The sequence below is a fragment of the Leopardus geoffroyi genome, chromosome A3 (genome assembly GCF_018350155.1).
Source record: "Leopardus geoffroyi isolate Oge1 chromosome A3, O.geoffroyi_Oge1_pat1.0, whole genome shotgun sequence".
Classification (NCBI taxonomy): domain Eukaryota; kingdom Metazoa; phylum Chordata; class Mammalia; order Carnivora; family Felidae; genus Leopardus; species Leopardus geoffroyi.
The window spans coordinates 5,720,220-5,744,890 of NC_059336.1; the positions used below are offsets into that span (position 1 = coordinate 5,720,220).

The following is a 24,671-nucleotide window of genomic DNA, read 5'->3' on the forward strand; positions in this document are numbered from 1 at the left end:
GACGCGGGGCTCGAACCCACGAACCGTGAGATCGTGACCTGAGCCGAACTTAAGAGTCGGATGCCCAAGCGACTGGGCAACCCAGGCGCCCCTTGAATGAATCTGTTAAACGAGATGCCACATCCACCCCTTATCCGACGCAGCCGCAACAGAAGCCGTTGGTCACCGGAAGGCTCGTGGTTGTGGGGCCATCACCTGTGAGGTTGTCCACCCAGATGTGGTGACTGCTCTCCTCGGCCTGCCGCCCTGCTGCTCTCTTTCCAGAATCTACCTTGTCCGGACAACATGCTAATGAGCTAACTGAGAAGGTCTGACTTACTGGCAGCGTTTCTTGGTGAAACCCACTTGCTCCATAGAAGAGCCGGCACGGGCAGAGACCTGAGTGACAGGACCGTGTGTGGATGCCAAGCGGCGTTGGGACCATTTAGTTCGAGGGGTTGGTTGTCCAGGTCCAGCACCACCTCCCCACGCGCGACTAGCGACCGCGCCAAAGCGTGTGGGTATGGTTTTCGAGGTCGTCGGGAGACGCGGCGTGGGAGGCGGGGACGAGGGGCCGACTCCCCTCGGGCCACGGGGGACGGCCGCACCCCACGCGGACGAAGCGCCAGCGGGCTCAGCACCGGCCCGCGAGCGAGGGGAGCCTGGCGATGCCCTTCCGAGGGGACCACGGTCAGCCCTCCAAGACCCACTTGTGCTGCTTCCGTTCGGTAGCGAATCAAGAGTTGCCCAAAACAGCAGGAACGAAGGCTTTAAGAATCCACCCCTCCCCACCACCCCCCCCCCCAGCTCCCTGAAGGAAGTTGTCACATCTGTGTGTGACGCCTGGAGCTGCAGCAGCATCTTGTGACCGCGAGGGGACAGCCCCATCTGCGGTCGATGGGGGAGAGCAAAAAGAGCCCGGACCCTTGGAGAGTTCCCAGGGACGCTGGTCCCAGGTGGGACCGCCTACCAGCGGCTGTCACATTCGGCAAGAAAAAGCCACTCTCTCATTGTTCATCCACTTCTACTTATGTATTCTTTTAGTGTTTATTTTTGAGAGAGAGAGAGAGAGAGAGAGAGAGAGCAAGAGAGAGAGCGCATGATTGGGGAAGAGGCAGAGACAGAGGGAGACAGGGCATCCCAAGCAGGTTTCTCGCTGTCAGCACAGGGCCCGACACGGGGCTCAGTCCCACAAACAGTGAGATCGTGGGCTGAGCCGAAATCAAGAGTCAGATGCTCAACCAACTGAGCCACCCAGGCCCCCTGTTTGATCCACCTTTAATCGACTGCCCTGGGCCCTCTTGTCATACGTACTCTTGCCTACGGAACGGTCCCCGTGTCGCAGACCCACTGCGAGAATTAAGTGAGGCGAGGAGGCTTGTGAAGCTCCGAGCCAGTCCCCCGTCCTGTGGTGTCGGATACGCGTCAGCCCCACGTGGCTGGAACACGAAGCCCTTCCACATCGCCACCGCGATGACACGAGGGTAAGTCAGAGGCCCTCACGGAGCACGGGCCACGTTCAAGGCTCTGGTTCGCACGCGAGGTTGGCACTCCGTCCCCGTCCCCGTCCCCGTACGGGGGCATCAGAGGTGCTGGCTGATAATCTTCATCTTACACACCAGGAAGCTGAGGCACAGAGAGGGTGAGGAACTTGCCCCAGGCCCCCAGCAAGAACGCACTGGAGCTGGGGCTCGAACCAGGCCTGCGTCCAGAGCTCCAGCGCGAGACCGCCCTGCCCGGCCCCGTCCCCGGTGGACCCGCGAGCCCTGCACAGGGACCTCTCCCTCCGCTCCTGGACGTCCCAGCTCAGACAGAGCTTCCACTCCCGTGTCTCGCCTCCTCCCTGTGTCTGCTTGGTCCCGAGGCGCTCCCCGGGGAGGCGGGCAGAGCCAAAAAACCCTGGCTCGCCTGCCTTGCTAATAGAACTAGAATGTTCTTGTCGAGATGGGTTTCTTTTGGGGATGGCCAAGCAAGCCACGTACTCAGCTGCTGGAGGCAGAGGACAAACACGATGTGTCATCGGGGACTCGGCCACGGCAGCTGACACTTGTCCCTCGCTCTTCGGGGCCGGCTGTGCGAGGAGGAGACTGTTCTTACGCCAAATCCAGCATCGCCGAGGGAGTTTTCATAATTGCTGATCACTCCGGGCTGCCCTCCCACGTTCCTGTCACTTCCCTTCTTCTCCCGAGGGGACTCGCAGGGTCAGCTTGCGGACCTCAGTCGCTGGGACGTCGCAGGCCCTCACCCTGTGGGGAGGGGGCCCTGGCGGTCTTCTCTGATCCCTTGACATCTCCTGCTTCAGGGAATCCCACAGACTGGGCGGAATCTGTGTCAGAAACTGTTTCTGTTTGCTCTTGAACATGATCCCCGGCTCTCTGTGGGTTTCCTTGGCCGGCGTCAACCTGGAGGGCTGGTTCCCTCTGGAGCGCTAGACCCCAACACTAGTAACATCGCCTCTGAGCTCCCCCGGGGCTGCAGCGAAGGGAGAGAAGCCAGGAGGCGGCCGCTGGGTCCCATCAGCCACGGCGCCGTGGCCCGCGGGTGCGGGTGCGGGTGACAGCATCCTGCAGGACGCGGCTCGCGTGCCTTATGACTCAGTGCGGGAGATAATTGCACACAGATCTGTTTTCTTTTTCTTCCTATCTGGTTAGCTGCAGCTCCAAGATACCCACCCTTCCCTGCATGATTTGCCATCAGGCAAATGTCTGTTTTGTTGTGTGCTTGTAAATCCCTGTCTTGATTTTCTCACTGTGTCCAGCCGCTGTGGCTTGTGGCGGGGAGGGGCACGTCTGCATTTTGGCCCCCTTGGACATCCCATCTTGGGGATCTAGCTTCTTCCGTGCTAGTCACAGATGGATGACATCATATTTTGGGTTGTGCTGACCTTTTGGCGACTCAAGAGTAGGCAGAACACAGGATTCCAGGTGGGCTGCTGGGGGCTGGGGGCTGGGGGTCCCCGTCCTCACGTGGTGCCTTAGGCTGTGAAAGCCAGAGCGAGCAGGTGTGGTCTAAGGATTCTGCCTCCTGGGTCAACCCCATCAACCGTCTCTCTCTCTCTATCGCCATCTCAAGCCCCCTCGTATAACTTTCCCTGCTACGAGATGGCATTGAATTTGACCAGAGTGTGACCAAGTCACAAATACATTCCCTTTGGAAATGTCCTCACTGTGCCTCTCCTTCTAGAGAGTCCACATTTTCAAGCAAACTAGAAGTCATTCCCTTTTCAGCTCCTGTCTTTCTCCCGTCCTTCGGGCTGTTGGTTCGTTTTTTTTCTTCCTACCGCCAGTTGGCATTAGATCCCATCTGATCGTGCATCTGACTTTCGGTTTGCTGCGGTTTCCTCCCACCGCGATGGCAGCATCGGGACAGATGCAAACCTGATGGGTGCTCCGCCCTCTGTGTCGAGAACTGTACCCCAGGCCGTGCAGGAACTCAGCTGGTACTTGGGGATCGATTGCATGGAGCCACTCACTAAATACGAATCAGTGACAGTCCCGTGGTGCATGTGGGGCACCGAGGTCAACTGTGACGAGTTGGGGACGGCTGGGTGAGGCGCTGTGCTGTACACATGTTGCACGCCCGTGACCGTGTTGAACGGGGGGGGGGGGGGGGAGGGCAGCGGGGCAGTCAGCGAGCAGGGCTCTGTGGTCCCTCCGTCTGGGTTCAATTCTGGCCCCAGTTCTCGGTACATCCCTGCCCTTGGGCAGGTTGCTCAGGCCCCTCTGGGTCAATTTCCTCATCTGTAAATCCCCCCCCTCCCCCCCCGCCTGGGGATGATGTTAGTACCTATCTCACCAGGACGTTGTCCAGATTAAATAAGGTAATGCGTGCAGCACACTTAAGAGGTGCTCCGTGCAGGGGCGCCTGGGTAGCTCAGTCGGTTGGGCGTCCGACTTCGGCTCAGGTCATGATCTCACGGTCCGTGGGTTCGAGCCCCGCGTCGGGCTCTGTGCTGATGGCTCAGAGCCTGGAGCCTGTTTCAGATTCTGTGTCTCCCTCTCTCTGTGACCCTCCCCCGTTCATGCTCTGTCTCTCTCTGTCTCAAAAATAATAAACATTAAAAAAAAATTTTTTTTAAATAAAAAAAAAAAAAAGAGGTGCTCCGTGCAGGGTGTGGGCTCAGCAAAGACAGCCGTTACTAATCTTTACAGCAGCCCTACTAAGCGGGCACCACTATGATCCCGAGTTAGCAGACTGGGAAACTAAGCAAGCTCATAAGCAGACAGAGCGAAACAACACCCACCCTGTGCTCAGCGAGTCTGCATTTAATATGGGACAAACGCACAAAAAACTCGGCTCTGCATTGCATTGTGCTTAAAAAAAAAAAAAAAAAAAGAAAAGAAAAAACCAGATGCAGGCAAGGTGCTTCAGATCCCATTCCTTATGGAAGGACAGGTTCCAAAGCCCACGCTCGGGTCACAGCGCTATATTCCATGGCTTCTGGGACGCCTTGGCATGAGCTCTGTGTCATTCGAAGAAAATCCCCGGTTACGCAAGCGCACGGGCCGGGGTGCGGCCTCAGGAACAAGCAGCTTAGTTAAGCATGTGACACAAACGGGCAGCTTGAAGACGGCTCTGTGAGTGGAAGAGGCTCGTCACAACCCAGCAGCATCTGCAGGGACGGTTTAGGCTAAGCGTGCTGTTGCGGTTGGTTCACGGGTTGGCTTGGTGATGGGGCTGCCTCGTGGTCTCCAGCCGACGTCTGTTGACTGACGGTGTCCCGTTTCTGCTTTAAGGGCGCCGAACCTGGGCGCCGAGAAGACACCTGGCGGAGTCCCCATGTGCTGCTTATGCCTCGAGCTCCGCCGAAATGCTCCTTGCGAGACCAAAGAGCAGTAGCAAGCTGAGACCTGTCTCACACTGAGGGCCTGTGAGGGGTAGTCATTACCGGCCTGGCCTCTGAATCTTGCCGATGGTGGTATTTATATTCTTAAAACGTGGCTGAGCAGACAGCCATTTCCTTGGGGAGTTAAGTCATCAGCTAACAGTGTCTGCAAATGGCCCCACGGAGCCTGCCAGGGAGAAGGTTCAAGGGCACCGATGGCTCCGGGCGTCACTGGGCCACACACGGGGAACGGGAAGAAAAGGTTAGCCGTAGTAGTCACGTGCCATGCGTCGTGCACGACTTGCGTATAAGACGACTCATGAATAGGAAGGATTATCCCCATTTTACAGAAAAGCAAACTGAGTCTCAGAGAGGTGAAGTAATCTGCCTAGGTCACACAGCTGGGATGCTGGATGTCTGAAGTCTGGGATATCTGATTCCAGATTCCATACGCTCACCCTCAGTTGACTCACAATTCTTCTGTTTCGGGAAACAGGGAAGAAGACAGCCTCAGGAGAAGAGGGAGGAGACTGTGAGGGAACAGGAGAATCGGAGGAAGAAAGGGGCGCCGGTGTTGGGGAGTGAGGTCGGGTGGCCTTGATGATTTGCACAGGCCTCCCAGAGGAGCCCCAGCCTGTCCGGCAGGAGCGGCAGCTTGCAGCCAGCCACAGAGCTCCAGGAAGAAATCGAGGGGGTGTGGCCACAGAAGCCACTTCAAAAGCAACCCCTCGGTTCTGCCTCTGGTGTCAGCAGGACACTTAGGTTGCAAGTGACAGAAAAGCTAATCGAGCCAGCTTAACAGAAAAACAGAAAAATAAACATGGGCTCCCTCAACTTAAAAGTGCGGAGTAGATGGCTTCAGGAACGGCTGTGTCCAGGTGCTCCAACAAAGCTTCTCTCTGTGTCGTCGGCTTTTTCAGGCAGGCATTCTCCAAGGAGGATGGAAGTCAGCCGCCCCAGGCTTGTGTCCAATGCTTTTGCAGGGGGGAGGAAGTGGCTCCCTCACAGGAGTTCCAACAGGAAGTCTGGGACGGAGTGGCACTGAGGAGGACTAACGTTGCCTGGGTCACGTGCCCATTCCTGAACCAAGCACTTTGGCCACAAGGGGATGAGATGCTCTGATTGGCTCATCCGTACGCAGAACCAGAGCCAGCCCCGCCAGAGCTGCCTGGACCCGGGAGGGTGCGTCTCCGAGAGAAATTTCCAGAGAAAAGTGTTAAGCATACTGAGGAGCGAAGACGGAAACCTCAGATGTCCTCTACCAAGCTTTCTTTTTCTTTTTCTTTTTCTTTTCAATTTTATTATTTTTTAATTTTTCAAAATGTTTTTATTTATTTTTGAGAGAGAGAGACAGAGTGTGAGCAGGGGAGGGGCAGAGAGAGAAGGAGACACAGGATCGGAAGCAGGCTCCAGCTCTGAGCTGTCAGCACAGAGCCCGATGCGGGGCTCGAACCCACGAGCCGGGAGATCACGACCTGAGCCACAATTGGACACTTAACCGACCGAACCACCCAGGCGCCCCTTGATTTCATTTGTAAGTAATCTCTGTACCCAACATGGGGCTCGAAGTCACAACCCCGAGATCCAAGTCGCATGCTCCACTGACCGAGCCAGCCAGGCTCCCCAAGCTTTTTCTTAGTATAGTGACAGCACTCGTTTATCACCACCCTGCGACACTTGTCACTGTTATCACCACCCTGGCTACAGTAACTACCCAGACCCCCGACTGCGTGCGTGCTTGAGTCTCTTATAAACCACACGGCAGGATGCCCTTCCACGGGGCGGCTCCCGTGTTGTCCGCCCCACCCCCCTGCACGTACCTTCGACAATATTTTCTCTTCTGTTTCTATTTTGTTCTTTTCTCTCTTTTTTAAATTTTACCTTTAAAGAGAGAGCGAGAGAGAGTGCAGGGCAGGGGGGAGGGACAGAGGCAGAAAGAGAGAGAGAGAGAGAGAGAGAGAGAGAATATCCCAAGCAGGCTCCACGATCCACGCAGAGCCTGACCTGAGGCTCGATCCCACGACCCCAAGATCATGACCTGAGCTGAAATCAAGAGTCAGACGCTCAACCGAGTGAGCCACCCAGGCGCCCCCTCCTCTGTTTATAAAGTAATACGTGACCGTGTGGGAAAATACAAAGAATCTCACGCTCAGAGGAAGCCATTCATAGTCCATTCCAGAGCTTTTTCCATGTACTGTAGGTACTTTTTCTATAATTATAAGGTCATTTGATGTGTTAAGTTGTGTGCGCCGCTCCTTCCCGTGAGTAGCTTAGCCATTTCTCTGCCTCCTTAAAAGCCCTTTGTAAAGACCATGGTGGCCGAGGACCGCGTCGGGCGAGCTGCGGAAAAGCGGTTCCCGGATAGGAGGAGAGCTTCTGCTTCGAGCAGATGGGAGGGTGGCTGTTCGACTGCGTCGGGAAGCCGGAGCCGGGGCACTGGGTTCAGACGAGGCGGATCCTGACCTGTGGGATGACCCCTGTGGGGTCAGCGGGGAGCCTCCTGGGCATCTGAGCTCCTGCTTCGGGGCGGTGAAAACCACAGGATTGTCTTGATTGAAGGTGCGGTCTCAGTGCAGCCACGCAAAGGGAGCAGAGTCACAAGATTCATTGTTTACAGGTGCCAGGACCAGGGGGGGAGCCTAGTCACAAGCGAGCAGGGTCGTGAGCCCCTAGCACTTCTAAGGTGGTTGGGGCGGAGCCTGACTCCAAGAGGTTGTGTTAAAAGGGGACTCGGGCAAAGCAAAGCAGAGACTGATTGCGGAATCCTAAACTCCGACGTATCTAAATGTCCAGACTCGGCGGGAGCAGGGTTGTCGTGCTATAAATGACCAGGGCGGCGTCTCAGAGAAATAAAAGTTGTTTTCCTCATCACGATCGGGCTCCTTCCCTGGTGCCTACCTCCAGCCTTCCTCCCGGCTAGAAGATGCACCGTCAACTTTTCTGGCCGCCTTGACTCCCGTACTCCCGTGAGGCTGTGTCCTTGTGCTGTCCCCCATCACGTGTCCTCTTGTGTTTCCTAGGCGGGGCAATTTTGTCTCGCTCTCCCGTCTGACTGCAACATCACGTGTGGCTTTGGCCTGCCTTGTCTTAGGCTTGTCTGGACACATGTCCATTTACCCCTGGAGGCTGGACCTTATTTCAGTGGCTGCTTGATGAGCGTCTACCTGGGGGGGGGGGGGGGTGAGGGGGCACTGAGCTCCATGCTGAAGATACTGTGAAGAAAAAACAGACCTGGTCCTGCCTTTGGGAAGTTTACAATCTAGACTGGTGGACAGACGTCATCAGTCACACCAAATAACATGAAAAGTGTTCTAGACCTTGAGGGCGTGTTTAAGGGGGGAGGGGGGGCCGGCAGCAGGGGGAATGTTTGAATCAGGGAAGATTTCATGGAGGAGGTGATACCTGAGCTGAGTTCTGAGGGGGTGTTATCTGGTCCAAGAGACAGAGAAGAGAGACCGAGGCAAAAGGAGCATGTGCAAATGCCCTGGGGGAAGCATGGTGACCTCAGAAAGGGGGTGGGGCTGGAGAGCTGGGGTGGGGGATGGGGGAAGGTGGACAGTAGGGGAAGGGGGCCAGAGAGGACCATGGGCAAAGGCATGCCGCGCCTTGGGGGCCCGGTGAGAATTTTGATCCCCGTTCTAAGAGCAATAGTGAGGTAGGGATTGGAATGATCAGAATGACACAGTATCAGTGAAGCATTACAGTGTATCAGTGGAGTATCAGCAGAGGATGAGGGTGGGCCGTTCCATTATCATCACTGTCTTCTGGGGCAAACCTGTCTCTTTCGCCACTGACCCAAGTAGCACATCTACCAGCTTTTTGATCCAGGCATCTGAGCGACTTTTCAATGTCAAGAGTGTCTCCACTCATTCGCCTGCTCATTCATTCATTCAAAATACCGGCTGAAGAAGGGTCCTTGCAGGGCTCAGTTGGCTAAGGGTCCGGCTCAGGTCATGATCTCGTGGTTCTTGGGTTCGAGCCCCATGTTGGGCTCTGCGCTGACAGTGTGGAGCCTGCTTGGGATTCTCTCTCTGCCCCTCTCCACCCTGTTCGTGCTCTCTCTTCCTCAAAATAAATAAATGAACATAAAAAAAAAAATTCCGTCGAGGTCCCTTCATGCGTCCAGCACTGGTGAAGTCCAAGCAGGCGTCTCAGGATATAGAAGAGGCTCGAAACCATTTGTTGGACAACAGAGTGAATCTCTCAAGAGCTTTTGCCAGCAGTGACGTTCTTGGATGTTCATGTTGTGATGGCTTCAACCCATCACGCGTTGAAATTCCAGCCTTTACATTTTGTAAAAACAGTAACTTGTATAAAAAGATGTACACGTTAATTACAAAGGTGTAAATCCCACCATCTGTGATTTGTGTGATTTGAGATAAATTATTTCAAGGCTCTGGGCTTCAGCTTCTTGACTATATGAAGGGGAATAACAGAGGTGCCGGTGGGGGGGGGGGGTATGGGGCTCAGTCAGCTGAGCGTCCGACTCTTGGTTTCAGCTCAGGTCATGATCTCACGGTTCATGAGTTTGAGCCCCGCGTTGGGCTCCACGCTGACGGTGTGGAGCCTGCCTGGGATTCTCTCTCTCAGCCCCTCTCCCCCCCCTCAAAATAAATAAACGTGAAGAAGAAGGGGGCTATAACTAACCGCAGTGTGTGCAGAAATGAACTAAAGTGAGGCTAACGTCTCACACAGTGCCTGATAGCAGAAAGCCCTCAGTGACACTCGCTCAGGTTATGCTCGCGAGCGAGTCGGCTGTGCACCCTCTCGGGCACTCGGATCCGGAATGGCTGAGAGCGGTGTGTCCGAGGGAGGGGGGAGGAAAGGAAGGTTTGACCACCACGGTCTTCTGTACCCCCGTGGGCTCTTTCCTCTCCCACCTTCCAAGGCAGGGGGGCCCTCGGTGCCAGCTCCGAGCACAGAAGCCAGCAGATCTCTCTGGGTGGCCAGCGGGGACTGACCGGGGGCACAGCGGGTCCCATCTCTTGCTCGCAAGAGCCGACCTGCGAATGGCGAGACCTCTCCTAGCCCCGCTCCCCATCACCTACGTCAGAGTCACCCTCGGTGCACTGAGGTTCCTTTTGCAAAGTACAGGAGGGCCCTTTCCAGGTCAGTGCGGTGGAATTTGAGCCCTGGAGCGGGGCTCTCCCCTTTCCAGAGTCAGCCCCCTCCCTGGTTTGTTTCCATCCGTCTCTCAGGAGCTCAGGCTCTGCCCTCCTCTGAGGGGCGCGATTACGGCCGTCTTCATTTCAGTGTATCTTTCTTATTATACTGTTATTTTTAGATTACACCAGCCAGTGCACCCTCACTTCAAAAATACCGAAACACGAATCTCAAAGTAAAGCCCTTTCCCTAGAAATGAGCAGTTTGTGAAAAATTCTTTAGGAAGTTTTCTATCTGTTGACAAACACGGGTAACGCTACGCATATTATTTCAGTCTTTTTTTTTTTTTTTTGCCTTTAAGCACATCTTAGACGTCATTCCAGATCGAGTCCTTCCTGTTTTTGTTTTTTTTTTTTAATTTTTTTTTTTCAACGTTTATTTATTTTGGGGACAGAGAGAGACAGAGCATGAACGGGGGAGGGGCAGAGAGAGAGGGAGACACAGAATCGGAAACAGGCTCCAGGCTCTGAGCCATCAGCCCAGAGCCTGATGCGGGGCTCGAACTCACGGACCGCGAGATCGTGACCTGGCTGAAGTCGGACGCTTAACCGACTGCGCCACCCAGGCGCCCCATTTTTTTTTTTTTTAATTTTTTTTTGAGTCCTTCCTGTTTTAACAGCAGCAAAGAATCTGCCGTGGGGATGATCTATAGTATATTATTCCCTCCCCTACAGGTAGATATTGAGTGGTTTTCTAATTCTTCGCTATGACAAACAGTGCAGCCATGAACAGCCTTATGCCCATATCGGAAAGCCCTGGAAGAATCATGAAGTTGAAAGCTGGAATTCGAATCTGAAAAGCAGAATCAGTGGGCCAACCAATAGTCATAACGGGAATCAAGCCCTTACTAGGTCGCAGGCATGGTTTAATGCTTTCTGTTTATTAATTAATTTAATCCTTACAGCGATCTCTGCAATGGTCACTCTCAGCCCCATTTCCAGGTATGGAAACTGAGGCACAGACAGGCGAGGAAATCGAGATCACAGCTGCTAAAAAGTGTGTTTTAAATTTTGGCCCATATTCCGTTATTGACCCCCAGAAAGACCATATGCAACTATTCTCCTGCCAGCTGACCCTTTTGCCCTACTCTCTAACAAAAGCGGGTCATTGATAACTGAGGGCTGCAGACGCGCTGTATGCAGGGCACCTGGGTGGCTCAGACTCTTGATTTTGGCTTGGGTCATGGTCTCGCGGTTGGTGAGTTTGAGCCCCACAGGGGGCTCTGTGCTGAGACACCCAGGCGCCCCCAGAGGGCACTTTCCCCTCCAGGTAACAACCAGGGGAACCCCCAGGAGGTTTTCCATCGGGGGCAGTCACCTCTGTGCCCCTCCCCGTGCTCTGCCCCCCCGCCCCCCCAACGGCACTCTGTCAACTCATCTACTTTGCTTTGTGGCCCTGCCACCATCCACCTCCAGGTAAGGCCTGTCTGTCACTCACACCTTAGTGTCAATTGCTTTACTCAGCTAATTAGCTCAGCACCGGGCCTGCCTAAGGCCTTAGCAGGAAAGAGACAGACTTACTTCTGAGGGAAGATAGCCCAAGGCTGAGTGGGGGTGACCCAGCAAGGACCAGGAGACAAAGCCGCCTTCAGGGAGCCCGGGAGTGAGCCGGGAATAGGGGGGAGAGGGGTGGCTCCCTGGCCACTTAGAAGGAGTTGGGGCGGACCAGAGGAAGGTGCCAGAGCCGGCCACTGCTTGCGGGAGGTGGGGGGTAATAACATGGCCCTCCCCCCCCCCCCAGTGGTCTGCGAAGCCCTCAGGTGACAAGGTCACTGCCTTCACCGCATCAGGGCGGCCTGTGTGGAGGCTGCCCCGGCTGGAATGTGGCCCCGGCCCAGGGGGCCGGTTCTGTACGTCCAGCCACAGGTCCAGCTTCCCTGTGGCTTCTTCGAGTCTCTCCCTGGGCTCTGTCTTCGCCCGCTCCCCACCTGCCCTCTTGGCACTCTCCTGGAGTGAAGACAGCAAGCTTCGGGGCTGGAGGTGTCCTGAGAAGTGGCCAGGGATCCCCCGTCTGCACACCGAGCTCCAGACTGCTCAGCACGGTGGACCTGGGGCTGGCAGCTGTTCGCGGCTCGGGTCCCCGCGCGTGTCCCCACACATCCCACCCTGCAGCACCCACGGGCCCATGCTTTCTGCTCTGCGCCCCGGAATGCTTTTACCCCGGAAGGTAGGGCCGCCCCCTCCCACGGCAACCCTTCTCTGCCCCCCCACTCACCCCGCAGCCATGGGAACGAGTAGGGATTTGCAAGAGATGCCCTGGTGCCCTGATTCCGTGAGACGCTAACTTTGGGGGAAGCGGTTCGGGTTGTTCTGGAACCTTGTGTGTTTGCAATCCTGTCAGTCTGCAATGACTTCCAAAACAAAAAGTTAACGACAAAGGGACCCGTTCCTCCCGACAGTCCTATTGGGCCCCACGTGTCCTGCGTGATGGGACCTTCCTCTTTATCCTGTGGGTCAAGGTCTGACCTTTGTCCACCCGCCAGCCCCGTGCGCCCCCATGAATACAATGCCTGGCCTGACTGGAAAGCCACTCAATAGACACACGTGTTGCCTCCCTGAACCTCCCCCCTCCCCCCTCCCCCCCCCCCCCGCCCCGCCCTGCTTTCGGCTTCTCAGGACTTGATCACACTCGGTTGGCCCTTAACCTGCTGCTTGAAACCACTTGGCTGAATGTCTCTGCAGTAGGTCGGGTCCCCCCGAAGTCGCCGAAGATGTGTGCCCAGAGGCAGCCAGACCGGGGATGGAAGAAGCCAAACCCGGGGGTGGTTTCAGACGCGAAGCTGGGCTGGGCCCGATCCCACTGGAGGTTCTGGACTGTGGAGGATGCTCAAAGCCTGGCCGGCCTCGAGGCGGGGGCTGGGTTGACCAGCAAAGGCCACGCGCTCTGAAGAGAAGGGCAGGTGTGGGGCCCCGGGGTGCTGGGGAGGGGAGAGCAAGGCAGATGCGGGGGGACGGACAGGAAGGGAAGGTGAACAGGAACGTGCTGGCACCTGCAGGCGGGAGCCGGAGGCCCCGAGGATGGACTGGAGCCCGTCCCCTCTCGTTCTCTGGCTGTCTGGTTCTCGCTCCCTCTGGCGGCGGTGACAAGGGTGCCCCGCAGCGGCGAGGGCATCGCGACAAAGCCCAGGAGTCGGAGAAGCTGAAGGAGCAACAGGGGAGGAGGAGGGTCGGTGACGGGCCTGGCAGCGCGGAGGTGAGCCAGCCAGCAGGCGGGTGTCCGTCTCTCCGACCGCCCCCCGTGATGGGCTGACTGTGTCCCCGCCAAAGAGACGTCGAAGTCCTGTCCCCTCGGATGCCGGCTCGGTGATCTGAACAGGACAGGGACGTTTGGACTCAGAGGTGTAGAAGGACAGCATGAAGGTGGCTGGGGCCACCGGAAGCCGGGGCCACCGGAAGCCGGAAGGGGGAAGAAGGATCCTCCCCTGAAGGCTTTGCAGGGGGCACAGCCCTGCCGACCCCTTGATTTTAGACTTTGAGCCCCAGCGCCATGCGAGAATAAAGTCCTGTCTTGTTAAGCCATCCAAGCTTTTGGTTCTTTCCAGAGGAGCTGTAGGAAACTATTCCAACTCCCTCCCCCACCCCACAGAGAAGGGGGTGCCCCCAGCCTCTTAGACGAACGGCACCTCCTCAAGGAGCACAGCTGAGCCAGGCCCTGCCCCGGGGGGCGTCGGGTCCCTGGGCGTCCCTGTCCAGCCTCCAGCGGCCCATTCGCTCCGTGAGGTCAAGCCTCCCATCCGGCTCCTTCTCTTCAGCTGCCCCAGGCCTGGCCAAGTGCCCCACACAGAGTGGGGCCTCTTGCACCTGACAGAAGGGGGCGGAGGCCGGCAGGGAGAGAGATGTGACCATCGCAGCCTTGGTGGGCAGGAGAGGGGACCTCCCCTAGCCAGACCCTCGCTGGTCAGCAGATGAGACCCCAGCTTTCCTTCTTTGCTCCTGAGGGACAGACAGCCCCAAACCCCGGCTGACCAGGCCCCTCCGAGCGTTAGTTTATCAGGACAATAATAATCTTTGGGGTGATCGACGTTTGGAGGGATTACCAGCCTATAGTGGGGAAGCTGATAGGCATTTATTACCTACTTAACCATTTAAATCAAACAAACAAAAAAAAGCCTTGTTGCCCAAAAGGTGATGAATGTTTCTGTGAAGACACCCTATGAAAATGATTCATTAACATGACCAAGAACTGCCTGGCCTCTTGACCTGGGGAAGAGGTTGGATGATCCCACAAGAGCAGTGCCCTTGGGGGCCTGAGAGAATTCGGGGGTTTGTTTCTTTCTGCTTGGGGTGGGGGCGTGGGGGGGCGTATGTTCACAGGTTTCAGCCAGGGTGCTTTGTGGGATTTGGGGTTTTGTAAGAACCCTGACCCGTGTTCACCTCTGACAGCAAAGCTGCTCGCTGCATCGTGAGGGAGTATTGCCTTGAAAGAATCCCAGCGGCTTCCCCAAAGTCTCCTCCTTCTAGAATCATCTACGGTTCAGGGGCCAGGTAAGGATGTCACGCCTGTGCTGCCCCTTGCGGCCAACATGGAATAGAGGACGCCCAAGGTCTGATGTGTGGAAACGGGGCGGACAGGGACCGTGGTGACGTGATGGGCAGCGGGGGCTGGGAAGTGGCCGGTTCAGGTGCTCCCTCCGCCACACCCCCTCCCCACACCCTCGAGGAGGGGACTTCTCTCTGAGCCTCGGTTTCCTTGCCTGCTCATACTCAGACCTGGTTCCTCGGGGTTTTGCGAGGGTTCGTCGAGAATCAGAGCAAAATTCCTGAGTCCGTTCCCAAGCGGGGCTGAGCACAGCACCTGGTACAAAGGGAATGCCGTGCAAAGTCACGCTGGGGCTCCCTTCTGGCTACTTCGCCACAATTCCTGCCTCCCCAGAGACCCCCACCGAGCCCGTGCGCTCCAGGACAAGCCATGCTCTCTGTAGGCCCCCAGCTTGTTGCCGTTTTCTAGAGTCACAGGTGACGCTTATGCCAAGTGCTCCCACGGCTTTCTCTCTTAACCGCAGCCAGCCCATGCAGGAGGCACTGGCCTGAGCCCCATTTTCCAGGCTAGGAAAACTGAGGCCCAGCGAGAGTTAAGTGCCTCACCCAAGATCACGTGGCCACTAAGTGATGAGTGCTCAAACTGCACCTTAATCTGTCTGAACCTTTGTCTTTGGTATTTACAAATGTGCCTTGCCAGCTGGGAGAGGCCGGAAATGGGTGAATGTTTCTTAAGGAATCAGGTACCAGAATCTTTCCTTCCCTTTATCCCATTGAATCACCATGGTGGCCCTTCAAAGTGGGTATTTTATTAGTCTTGATTTATAGCTGCTTGCTCGTAGAGCGTTAGTCCTTTCAATACAAAGAGTGACTTTGGGGAGGCAGGCGGTTTTCGAGGTAAAATCACCTTTGGGTTCAGCCTCGCTATGGAGCTGTGTGACCTAGGAGCAGTTGCTTAACCTCTCTGTGCCGCAGTTTCTCCCTCGGTAATCCTGGCACCCAGCTCCTACGGCTGTTTGAGGCTCAGTGACTGCATCTCCACAGAGGGCTCACAGCAAAGGCTTTGTCCTTGTTGCCTGTGATTATTGGGCCCCGATGGGCTGGGGTCTGGCGATGTCGGTCCCCTTGTCATTGCTCAGTGGGTAGCAGTGATAGGCGGGCTTCCACCACTGCAAACTGTCCACGCCTATCTGACCCACACTGAACACTACTGCCAACAACACCCCTCCCTTTCTCTCTCTTATTTGAAGATGAAGTTCATATTTCTACTATCTGCTATAGGTGTGTCTGAGAAGGAAAAAAAAAAAAAAAAAGTAATTTAAAAGCCTGGAATTCAAAACCCGCAAACCTTTGAAGCCACAGCCAGCTGAAAACATTGCAGTCAACTGTAGTCACTCATGTTTATCAGGGGGAGAAAAAAGGTTCACTCCAAACAAAAGCGCTTACCAGGGAGAGGGAAAATATGAGAAGTATTCGGTCCAACGCTTCATTTGCGCCGGATCGCACTTCTGAGCAGCTTAACCAGCAAGGCATTTCACCCACTGGGGGCTCAGCTGCTTCCCCCCCCCCCACCCCAGGAAGTTATTAAGTTGAAAATAATTAAGGTTGCTAAGTGATTTCATGCCTGTGAAACCACTAGAAAGGAATCCCATCCTTGTTTAATTAAGAAATGAAGAAAGGAGAGAGCAGGAAGGATGAGAGGAAAAGGGGAGGAAGGAAGGAGGGAGGAAGGAAGAGAAGAACAAGGAAGGGAGGAAGAAGGAAGGAAGGAAGGAAGGAGGAGGGGAAGGCGGGGGAGGGGAGAAAGGAAAGCCAGTGATACTCTCAGGGGGATGGGGCTCTTCTGGGGGCTCCCTAGGAACAGCGCTTCTTATCACAGAATGAGCTCATTTCCTGCTCAACTGGAAAGTGGTTCCTGCCGCCGCCTCCCCCCCCCCCCCGTTGCCCCCACCCCTTAATGGCACCTCCTTGCTGCAAACAGGGGAGAACAAAGAGATTCTGAAGTTCTCGTGGCATATCCTGTGCCAGTTTCTGGAGACTCGAAGGGTCCCAGCTGGAACACTGAGCAGAAGTTCTGGATGCAGACTGGCTCCAGTGTTCCCCAGGTGGGTGGCCTCGGGAAAAGGCCCTGACTTTTTTGCCTGTCTAGGATTTCACTTATGTGCACAAGATCAGTAGTATAGTGGTCTTGCCTCTCTGCTTAGACCAAACCCTATGAAACTACTGTTTTTGTAGGTCAAAAATGGCCGAAGGTCAGTGATTCCATGTGATGGTACCAGAATCAGCTAAAAAGAAGGAGTGTGGGAGTGTTTTGAAAATGGCTACATGTCGTACTGATGCGAGAGGCGAGCTAATTCTACATACAGGTAGTCACCGAACGTCGCCGAGGTGCTGGTGCTGGGCTGAGTCGGCACGTTAACGCGGACATCACTTAATCCTTGCAGCAACCCCAAGGACGGATGTAAGTAATCTTCATTCTGCAGATAAGGAAACTGAAGCTCATGTGGCCAAAATCACGCCCTCTAGGACATTTGCCTGGGATGTGTAGCAGCCCGGATTTGAACCCAGGGAGTCTGGCTTCAGAACCCAAGCTCTCCACCATTAATCAATCATCAACTATTTAAGTCAATCTGTTCATTCATTCAAGAAATATTTATTAAAGTCTTTTTTCTTTCTCATGGTTCTAGGCATTAAGAATACAGTGTTAGGGAAGATAGAGTCCCCAATTCTGTGGAGAGAGAAAGATAACACATAGCAGATAAGGAAAAAGGATTATAGATAATGGTAGTAACAGGAAGGAAGATAAGAGGTGAGGTGGGGAGGGGAAGGCTATGATATCATGGAAAATCCATATTTGGTCTTCATCCCTAGTTCCTGGCACAGAGATCTTAAAACCTTTGGGATTTCCAGAGTGATAGGGGGTAATAGGAGCATCTTTTGTTATAACATTTGGTCTTTGCCTCTGGTTCCTGATACAGAGGTCCTAAATCCTTTGGAATTTAGTGAGTGGTAGGAATGCCTTTTGTTCTAATGAGGTGATTCTTGGCAGGTCCCTAAATAGCTTCATGATGGGGGCTGGTCACCCGAAAGACTAAATCTTGATTAGAAACTTGGAACTTTCAGCCCCATCCCCCAATCCCAGGGGAGGGGCAGGAGATGGAGTTAACAATTAAAGGTGGTCATGCCTATGTGGTGAACCCCCCCCTACAAAACCCTAAACGATGATGTTCAGGTTGCTTCTGGTGAACACATCCACGTGTTGGGACCAGGATGAACCCCCATTCTGCAAGGACAGAGGCTCCTGGGTTCAGGATGCTTCCAGCCCTATGTACCTCTTCACTGGCTGTTCATTTGTATTGTGTTCTGGGAGAAGTTAAAACAAATTGATGAACCTGAGGAGGGGGTGTCATGGGTGCCTCCCCCCTCCCCCCTCCCCCCCCCCCCGATTATGGCTGGTCTGTTAGAAGTATGGGAGGCCAAGGTATCTGATGCAATTGGTACCTGATGTTGGCACCGTCTTTTGGGGCTGAGCCCTTAACCTGGGGGGTCTGTGCTAACTCTAGGTAATGTCAGAATTGAATTGAGTTGCAGGACACCCAACTGGTGTGCAAAGAATTAAAGTATTGGTTGGGGTAGGAAGAAACATACATTTGGAGGAGAAGCAAATCATAGTTGGTGTCAGAAGTGGGATTTGTTAGCCTTGCCCCAGTTCATGGGAACATGTGGTTTGAAAAGAGAATGGATGGAAGGCAGGGGATGAGAGGCTGTGGGTTTCTGGGTGGCCATGTGGTCACCCCTCAGCCGGAGCAGCCGCTGGACTGTAGTCAGTTATTCAAGATAAAAGTTAGCAACAGAATTCAGAGTCGGATCCAACTTTTGGCGAGTTGGTTCACTGAACGCATAAGGAAAAGCAAAGTAATAAGAAAAAAGCGAAATATGTAACCCCTTGGTTACTGTCATCTGTAATAGCTAAACTGGAGTTAAAAGAAATGCTGAGTTGTACCTTGATGCTGGACAAAGCTCAGATTTCAGGCGGTCAGAGGTTGGCCATCCATAAAGGGGAAAAGAGTGGGGGGATAACAGAGAATACCCCTAAACTCTGGTCACCAAGAAGGTAGTCCACGTGACAGAAGGAAAAAAACCAAGAAAGTATTGAAACCAGGGGGTATAGTGTGAAGGAGTCTCAGTTTGTAGATCAGTATCATCAGCTTCCTGAAGAATCTTTACTAAGATTGATTTTGAGGGGCGTCTGGGTGTCTCAGTTGGTTAAACGTCCAACTTCGGCTCAGGTCATGATCTCATGGTCCATGAGTTCGAGCCCCATGTTGGTCTCTGTGCTGACAGCTCAGAGCCTGGAGCCTGCTTCGGATTCTGCGTCTCCCTCTCTCTCTGCCCCTCCGCCCCCCCCCCCCCCCCCGTCTCTCTCTGTCTCTGGCTCTCGCTCTCTCTCTCAAAAATGAATAAACATTTTAAAAATTTAGAAAAATAAATAAATACAATGGATTTAAGTGACTAACTCGGGCACAGTAACCTTATGCTGCAGAGTGGAAGAGGCTATTCTGATGGGGCCGTCTGGGTGGTGACATTTGAGGAGGAGGCTGGGTGTCTGGAACATCTGGAATACAGTGAGAGTGGTAAAGGCAGCCAGAAGGTGGGGTAAATGTGGCCCGTGGGGCTTTGGGGGGTGCTGGGGAGGAGGCCATGGCCACGGTCCAGGCACAGGTGGTGGTGGCCGGGATCCAGCAGCAGGCAGGGGAAGTGGGTAGAATCCAGATCCACCTTGAAGGGGGGAGTGGTAGGATCTGCTGGTGGATGAGACGTGCCAGGAAAAAGACAAGGCTGCTGGCTTTGTTACTCCAAGTCCACAGCTACCGCGCTGGGGAGAAAGGACTAGAAACCCAGGCTCCCGCCATTGGTCAAATACTCTCTCTGTCATCCGTTCATTTGAAAGCATTTATTGAGTTCTTGCTGTGTGCCTGTGCTGGGCACTGAGACCCGCTGTGTGGCCAGGGAGCTTCCATTCTCGAGGGGAAGGCAGATGCCAATCACAAGGGTCTTAAGAGCCCATATCATCACATGGGTGCAGAGAAGCTGGGTGCCCTAAGGACACATGTCAGGGGACCTCACTCCTCTAGGCTTCTTGCCGAAGGACAAAGCTGGACCAGAAAGACGGCCAACACCTCTCAGGGTCCAGGGAGCGCGCCGAACCATTTATAACGGTGCTCTCATGCCACTTTGGTAAGACACCTACAAGGAAGGAACTATTTTTATTCCCCTTTTACAGATGAGACAACCCAAGGTTCCGTGGGAGGGGGTTGGTTGCCCAAGGTCACAGCTGGCAGAACCAAGATACAAACCCTGGGATTTGGATCCTAAGTTTCATCCAGTTCTCTCTTCAAAATCCTCTGGTATCGGCCCCTTCCCATTACTGCCTGGAGAAAAATAGACGTGATTAATAAATCACTATGTCAAGTAATAACCATGTTCTACCTCGAGACAGTCCCCTGTGATAGAAGCAGGTGTGTTTTTTTTGGTGGGGGGGGGGGGGTGGTGGGGGAAGCATAAGGGAAACTTGATGAAAGTCCAGAATTTTCCCCGTGAAGTCCACATGACCTTTAATTACTTACAGATTTAATAGAATATCACTCCACATGATTTATTCCACTGAAAGATTGATTAGTAATACAACTTGAATTGCAGTTCATCTCCCCATGCAATTTAAGATGATTTAGTGCCAAATAAAGACTAACCCCAAAGGCCTTGCTTCAAAGAGCCGCTGTCTCCCTTGTTGTTCTAACGCATTTGGGAGAAATTGTGAGTCCACTGGTCAGAAAGCAATTCGATCTTTCCTAACCTTCAACTAAACGAGGATCCGGATCCTTCCAACCTTGACGGGGGTGTGGGCTTGATTGGGGTCTCTCAGCTTTGGCATCACGGACATTCGGTTTGGACCCACCTCTGTTGTGGGAAACCATGCTGGGTATCGTAGGATATTGATTAACATGCCTGGCCCCCACCCACCAGATGCCACTAACACCGTCCCCAAGTTGTGAAAACTGTAAATGTCCCCAGACATTGCCACATGTCCCCCTGGGGGGCGCAGAACTGTCCCTGGCTGAGAACCACACTGATCTAGACCTCACTCAAGTGGGGAACCAAAGCGTATTCTTTAGAAAAGAGCAAACGAGCACACTTAAAATCTCACTTGCGCATGTACAGTTGAAAGCAGAGAAACTTGGGCATCTGGGTTCCTCAGTTGGTTGAGATTCCTACTCTTGATTTTGGCTCAGGTCATGATCCCGGGGTCATGGGATCGAGCCCCACGTTGGGCTCTGTGCTGAGTGTGGAGCCTGCTTGGGATTCTCTCTTTCCCTCCCTCCCTCCCTCCCTCCCTCTCTCTCTCTCTCCCTCTCCGTCCCTCTGCCCCTCTCCCCTGCTCACGCACACACCCCCTCTCTCCCAAACAAAAAGAAAACGAAAGAAGTGGGGAAGCTTTCTCCAAGGGATACATCGTTCCCTTTCATTTCCTTATCTCTTTGGTCCCCGTTGTTACATAGACAATACCCTTCGGATGCCTCCAGGGAGACCCTCGGGGGACGGACACTGTGGACCTCGGGTTTCACCAGAGGTGTTGAGCAGGACACTCTGTGCCCTGGCAGCGGCCGGTGGGTTTCTTCTCTTCCGCATTCTGGATCATGCCTGAACCAAAGGGACTCCCCAGGCCTCCAGATGAAAAGCCAAGTGGTCAGAAATGTGGCTCCCTTAATGCGGTCTGAGTTCTCGGGCCAGAGGAACACACGTTGTTCCATTCAGCGGCTAGACTCCACCGGCTTCTGGGGTTTCAGCTTTGGGGAACCCCTGTCCCTCCAGGATGACTTCTGATGTCCCTGTGTGTGTGCGTGCGCGTGAGCCCGAACACGTTGCAAGCACTAGTCGTGGAAATTTGTGGGACAGTCCTGCGGCCGACACCCTCTCCCCTTTTCCATCTTAGACAACAAATAAAACAGCCCAGTTCTCCTCTGCGGCAGGACCACCAAGGCTGAGCAAAGGGCCGCCAGCCCCCTCCCGAGGGTTCCCCTGCGCTCTGTTCCACTCGCCTCTTTCAAGGACGTCTCAATGAGTGGCCTTGTTGAGACGTCCACTAAGGCCCAGACTAGAAGGGACCATTAAAAACAGTTTAATCGGAACAAAAGAAGTTCTGTTCTCATTGTCCCCCTGGTTGCAGTTTGGATGCAGCAGCTGAAAACGGATCTGCACCAAGCAACAAACCGGGATCCAGCCACGCTGCCGAGTTCACCCTCCGCAGAGATTTCTGGATGGATCCTTGGAGGAGATAATTTACAACTAAAGCAAAACACAAGGAGAAGCCTTTTTATTTGGCACAAATGTTTCCTATTAAAAGCCTTCGCAAGCCCCCGGTAACTGGAGCTCTTCCCCCACCCCTGCACAAGCTCAAGGTGATCATAGTAAGGCACACAGAATTCTGAAAAGAATTCTGGGTTTGGATGCTGATCCTGTGTGCGAGGAACAGTGTGGAATTGGACCGTGAAACAGTATACGGAGGCACAAGCATGCGAAAGAGGAGTGTCTTTGGGTTGATTTTAAATGCCTGTCTTGAAATCTTGGTGGTGAGCAATTTTCTGCCGCCGAGAAGCTCCAAACAGGCAGGGGCATTTGTGGTAAACCTCCAGAGCCTTCCAGAAACAGGGAGAATTGCCCCAAAGCGGACCTTTTGGCCTGTCGTGCGGGATGGGAACTGCCGGGGCCAGTTCTCTGGGACATCAGGTAAGTTCGGTGCCATCTGTTCTTTGGAACGCACCGCCTCAAAGAGGCGATTTTAAATGCTTTGGTTTCTCTTTTTCATCCGTTTTTCATTCTCATTTTCATTTCATTGAATTCTAGTTTTGATTTTAATTTAAGATTTTATGTACGGGCAAGGACGGAATTTCTAAGGACGACTGGGTTCAGAAGCTCATCTCATCCGACCCGTGGATTCCCGCTCCACGCTTCCAGAAGGGTGAGCCCGCCTGGTTGTGGGCCTTCTCTCGCTGTGCGGGGGTTTAACGCAGCCCGGCACCTTTCTCGTGCAGGCTCGCGAGCAGACGGAAACCAAAGGAGTCACAGGGACCAGTCTTACCGTTTTGGGACTCAACTTGGGGCAAAAGGTGACCGCTAAGGTCTGAGGCGGACCCTTGATGCGCAAACACCCAGGAACTGGCCAGAAAGCCGCAGGGCCACAGTTGGACCAAAACCCTTCTGCGTGATGTCGGATAAAAGCCGCAAAGAGAATTCGGTACCAGATCGGTGTCATCGCTGTTTTCCCCCCAGTGCCCAGCAGCCAGGGGTGCGCGGGGACCCGTCTTCCTTTGACCCCCGAGGAATTCCTGAGTAGGAATTACGAGGCTGCCGCGAGGGCCAACGCCGGAGACTCGCCAACCGGTCTTCAAGTGATCAGCCCACACCAGGCGCTTCGTGGACCGTCTCTCTGCGTCTTCCAGGCAATGAGAGGGAGAAAAAAGGAGAGTGGCGACTCTGCCCATTTTACACACGAGAAAACGGGGCCGCAGAAAGGTGCAGGCTCGCGCAGTTGGCGGCAGGTGCCGGTCCCCCAACCACGCTCTGAGTGAGCAGGGTTTCGGGCAGGGGGTCAGTAAACGTTTTCCGTTTTCTGCAAGGAGTCGGATCGTAAATATTTCTGACTCTGCAGAACGTACAGCCTTTGTCACAGCTCCTCAAATCTGTCGTTAAACACAAAAGCGGGCTGAGATAAGAGGTAAGCAGGTGGCCGTCGCTGCGTTAGTCAAACCTTATTAACCAAAATAGGCGACTGCATGTGGGGCGCGGGCCATAGTTTGCCGCCCCGCGATCTAGTCCCTCGACCACAGGCAAACAGTCGCCACGTCAGGAGGACGTCGGGAGACCGGAACCAGTCAGGCTGGTGGCATGTCGAGACCGGTGTTGCCGTGGTCGCTGACCCCACGTCCCTCCTCCCTCACCTCCTACCAGAACCGGCCAGAAATCCTCACCGGTTGGCCTCTGGGGCAGCTAAGCGTGCCTCTGTGACCCCGTGCTGGCTGATGAGATGCCCGGAGCTGGGCAACCCATGCAACCGAGAGGCTGTAGGCCATGGGCTGAGGGCGGCAGCGTGGGGTGACCAGGGGGAGGACATCCTCCCCATACGCTTCCCGAGGGCGGAACGCACATCTCCTCTCACATTTCTGACGCACACAGCCAGATGCGATCCTACGGGTTCAAATACCGGGTCCAGTGCCGGGCGCAAAGTGAATTCTTAAGAAGCAAAGTAGAGTCACTTCTTGGTAAAGTCAGAAGGGAGGTCTCTGACCCTCTGGGGCATCCTGAGTGATGGGTAAGGTAGGAGGTGATACGTTCTGGCCTGAAGGCAACGTCAGTGCCTCTGTTTCCCCCTCAGTTCCGGGAACAGTTGGGAAGCTGTCGGGGAGTAGGAGGAGAGAGCCTACGTGTGCTCCTGCCACGGCCGCGTTCACAAGGTCATGACTGTGGCTCTCCGTCTCCCGAAGACAGAGATGGCCTCTGAGTCGTCTTCATGGCCCTGGGTGGTGGTACTGAAACTCACCCACCGGGGCGCCTGGGTGGCGCAGTCGGTTGGGCGTCCGACTTCAGCCAGGTCACGATCTCGCGGTCCGTGAGTTCGAGCCCCGCGTCGGGCTCTGGGCTGCTGGCTCAGAGCCTGGAGCCTGTTTCCGATTCTGTGTCTCCCTCTCTCTCTGCCCCTCCCCCGTTCATGCTCTGTGTCTCTCTGTCCCAAAAATAAATAAACGTTGAAAAAAAAAAATTTTTTTTTTTTGAAACTCACCCACCATGAGCCTGTGGACGGTTGGGGTGGAGCCTTCTTACCCACCCCCACCCCCCCACCTCCCCAGGGATGGTTAATTTTAGGTATCACCTTGACTGGGCTAAGGGAGGCCCAAAAGCCTGGTAGACCATTATTTCTGGGTGTGTCTGTAAGAGTGTTTCCGGAAGAGGTTAGCCTTCGAATTGGTAGACCGAGTCGAGAAGACGGCCCTCATCGATGTGGGTGGGCATCCGATCCACGGAGGGTCTGAGTACTGCGACAATGTGGACGGAGGGCCCACTGGCCGTCTCTGCGTGAGCTGGGACATCGGTCTTCTCCCGCCCTTCGGCGTCTATGCCGCTGGCTCTCCGGTGTTTCCTACTTGGACCAGAACTTACACCATTGCCTCCCC

General features: G+C 54.5%; 1 long non-coding RNA gene across 1 annotated transcript; it reads left to right on the plus strand.

The window, feature by feature from the left end:
• On the plus strand, positions 1–5,640 carry LOC123579959. Its single transcript, XR_006703032.1, has 2 exons — positions 1–3,824; positions 4,077–5,640. It is a non-coding gene; the product is annotated as an uncharacterized LOC123579959 (long non-coding RNA).
• The last annotated feature ends 19,031 nt before the right edge of the window (positions 5,641–24,671 follow it).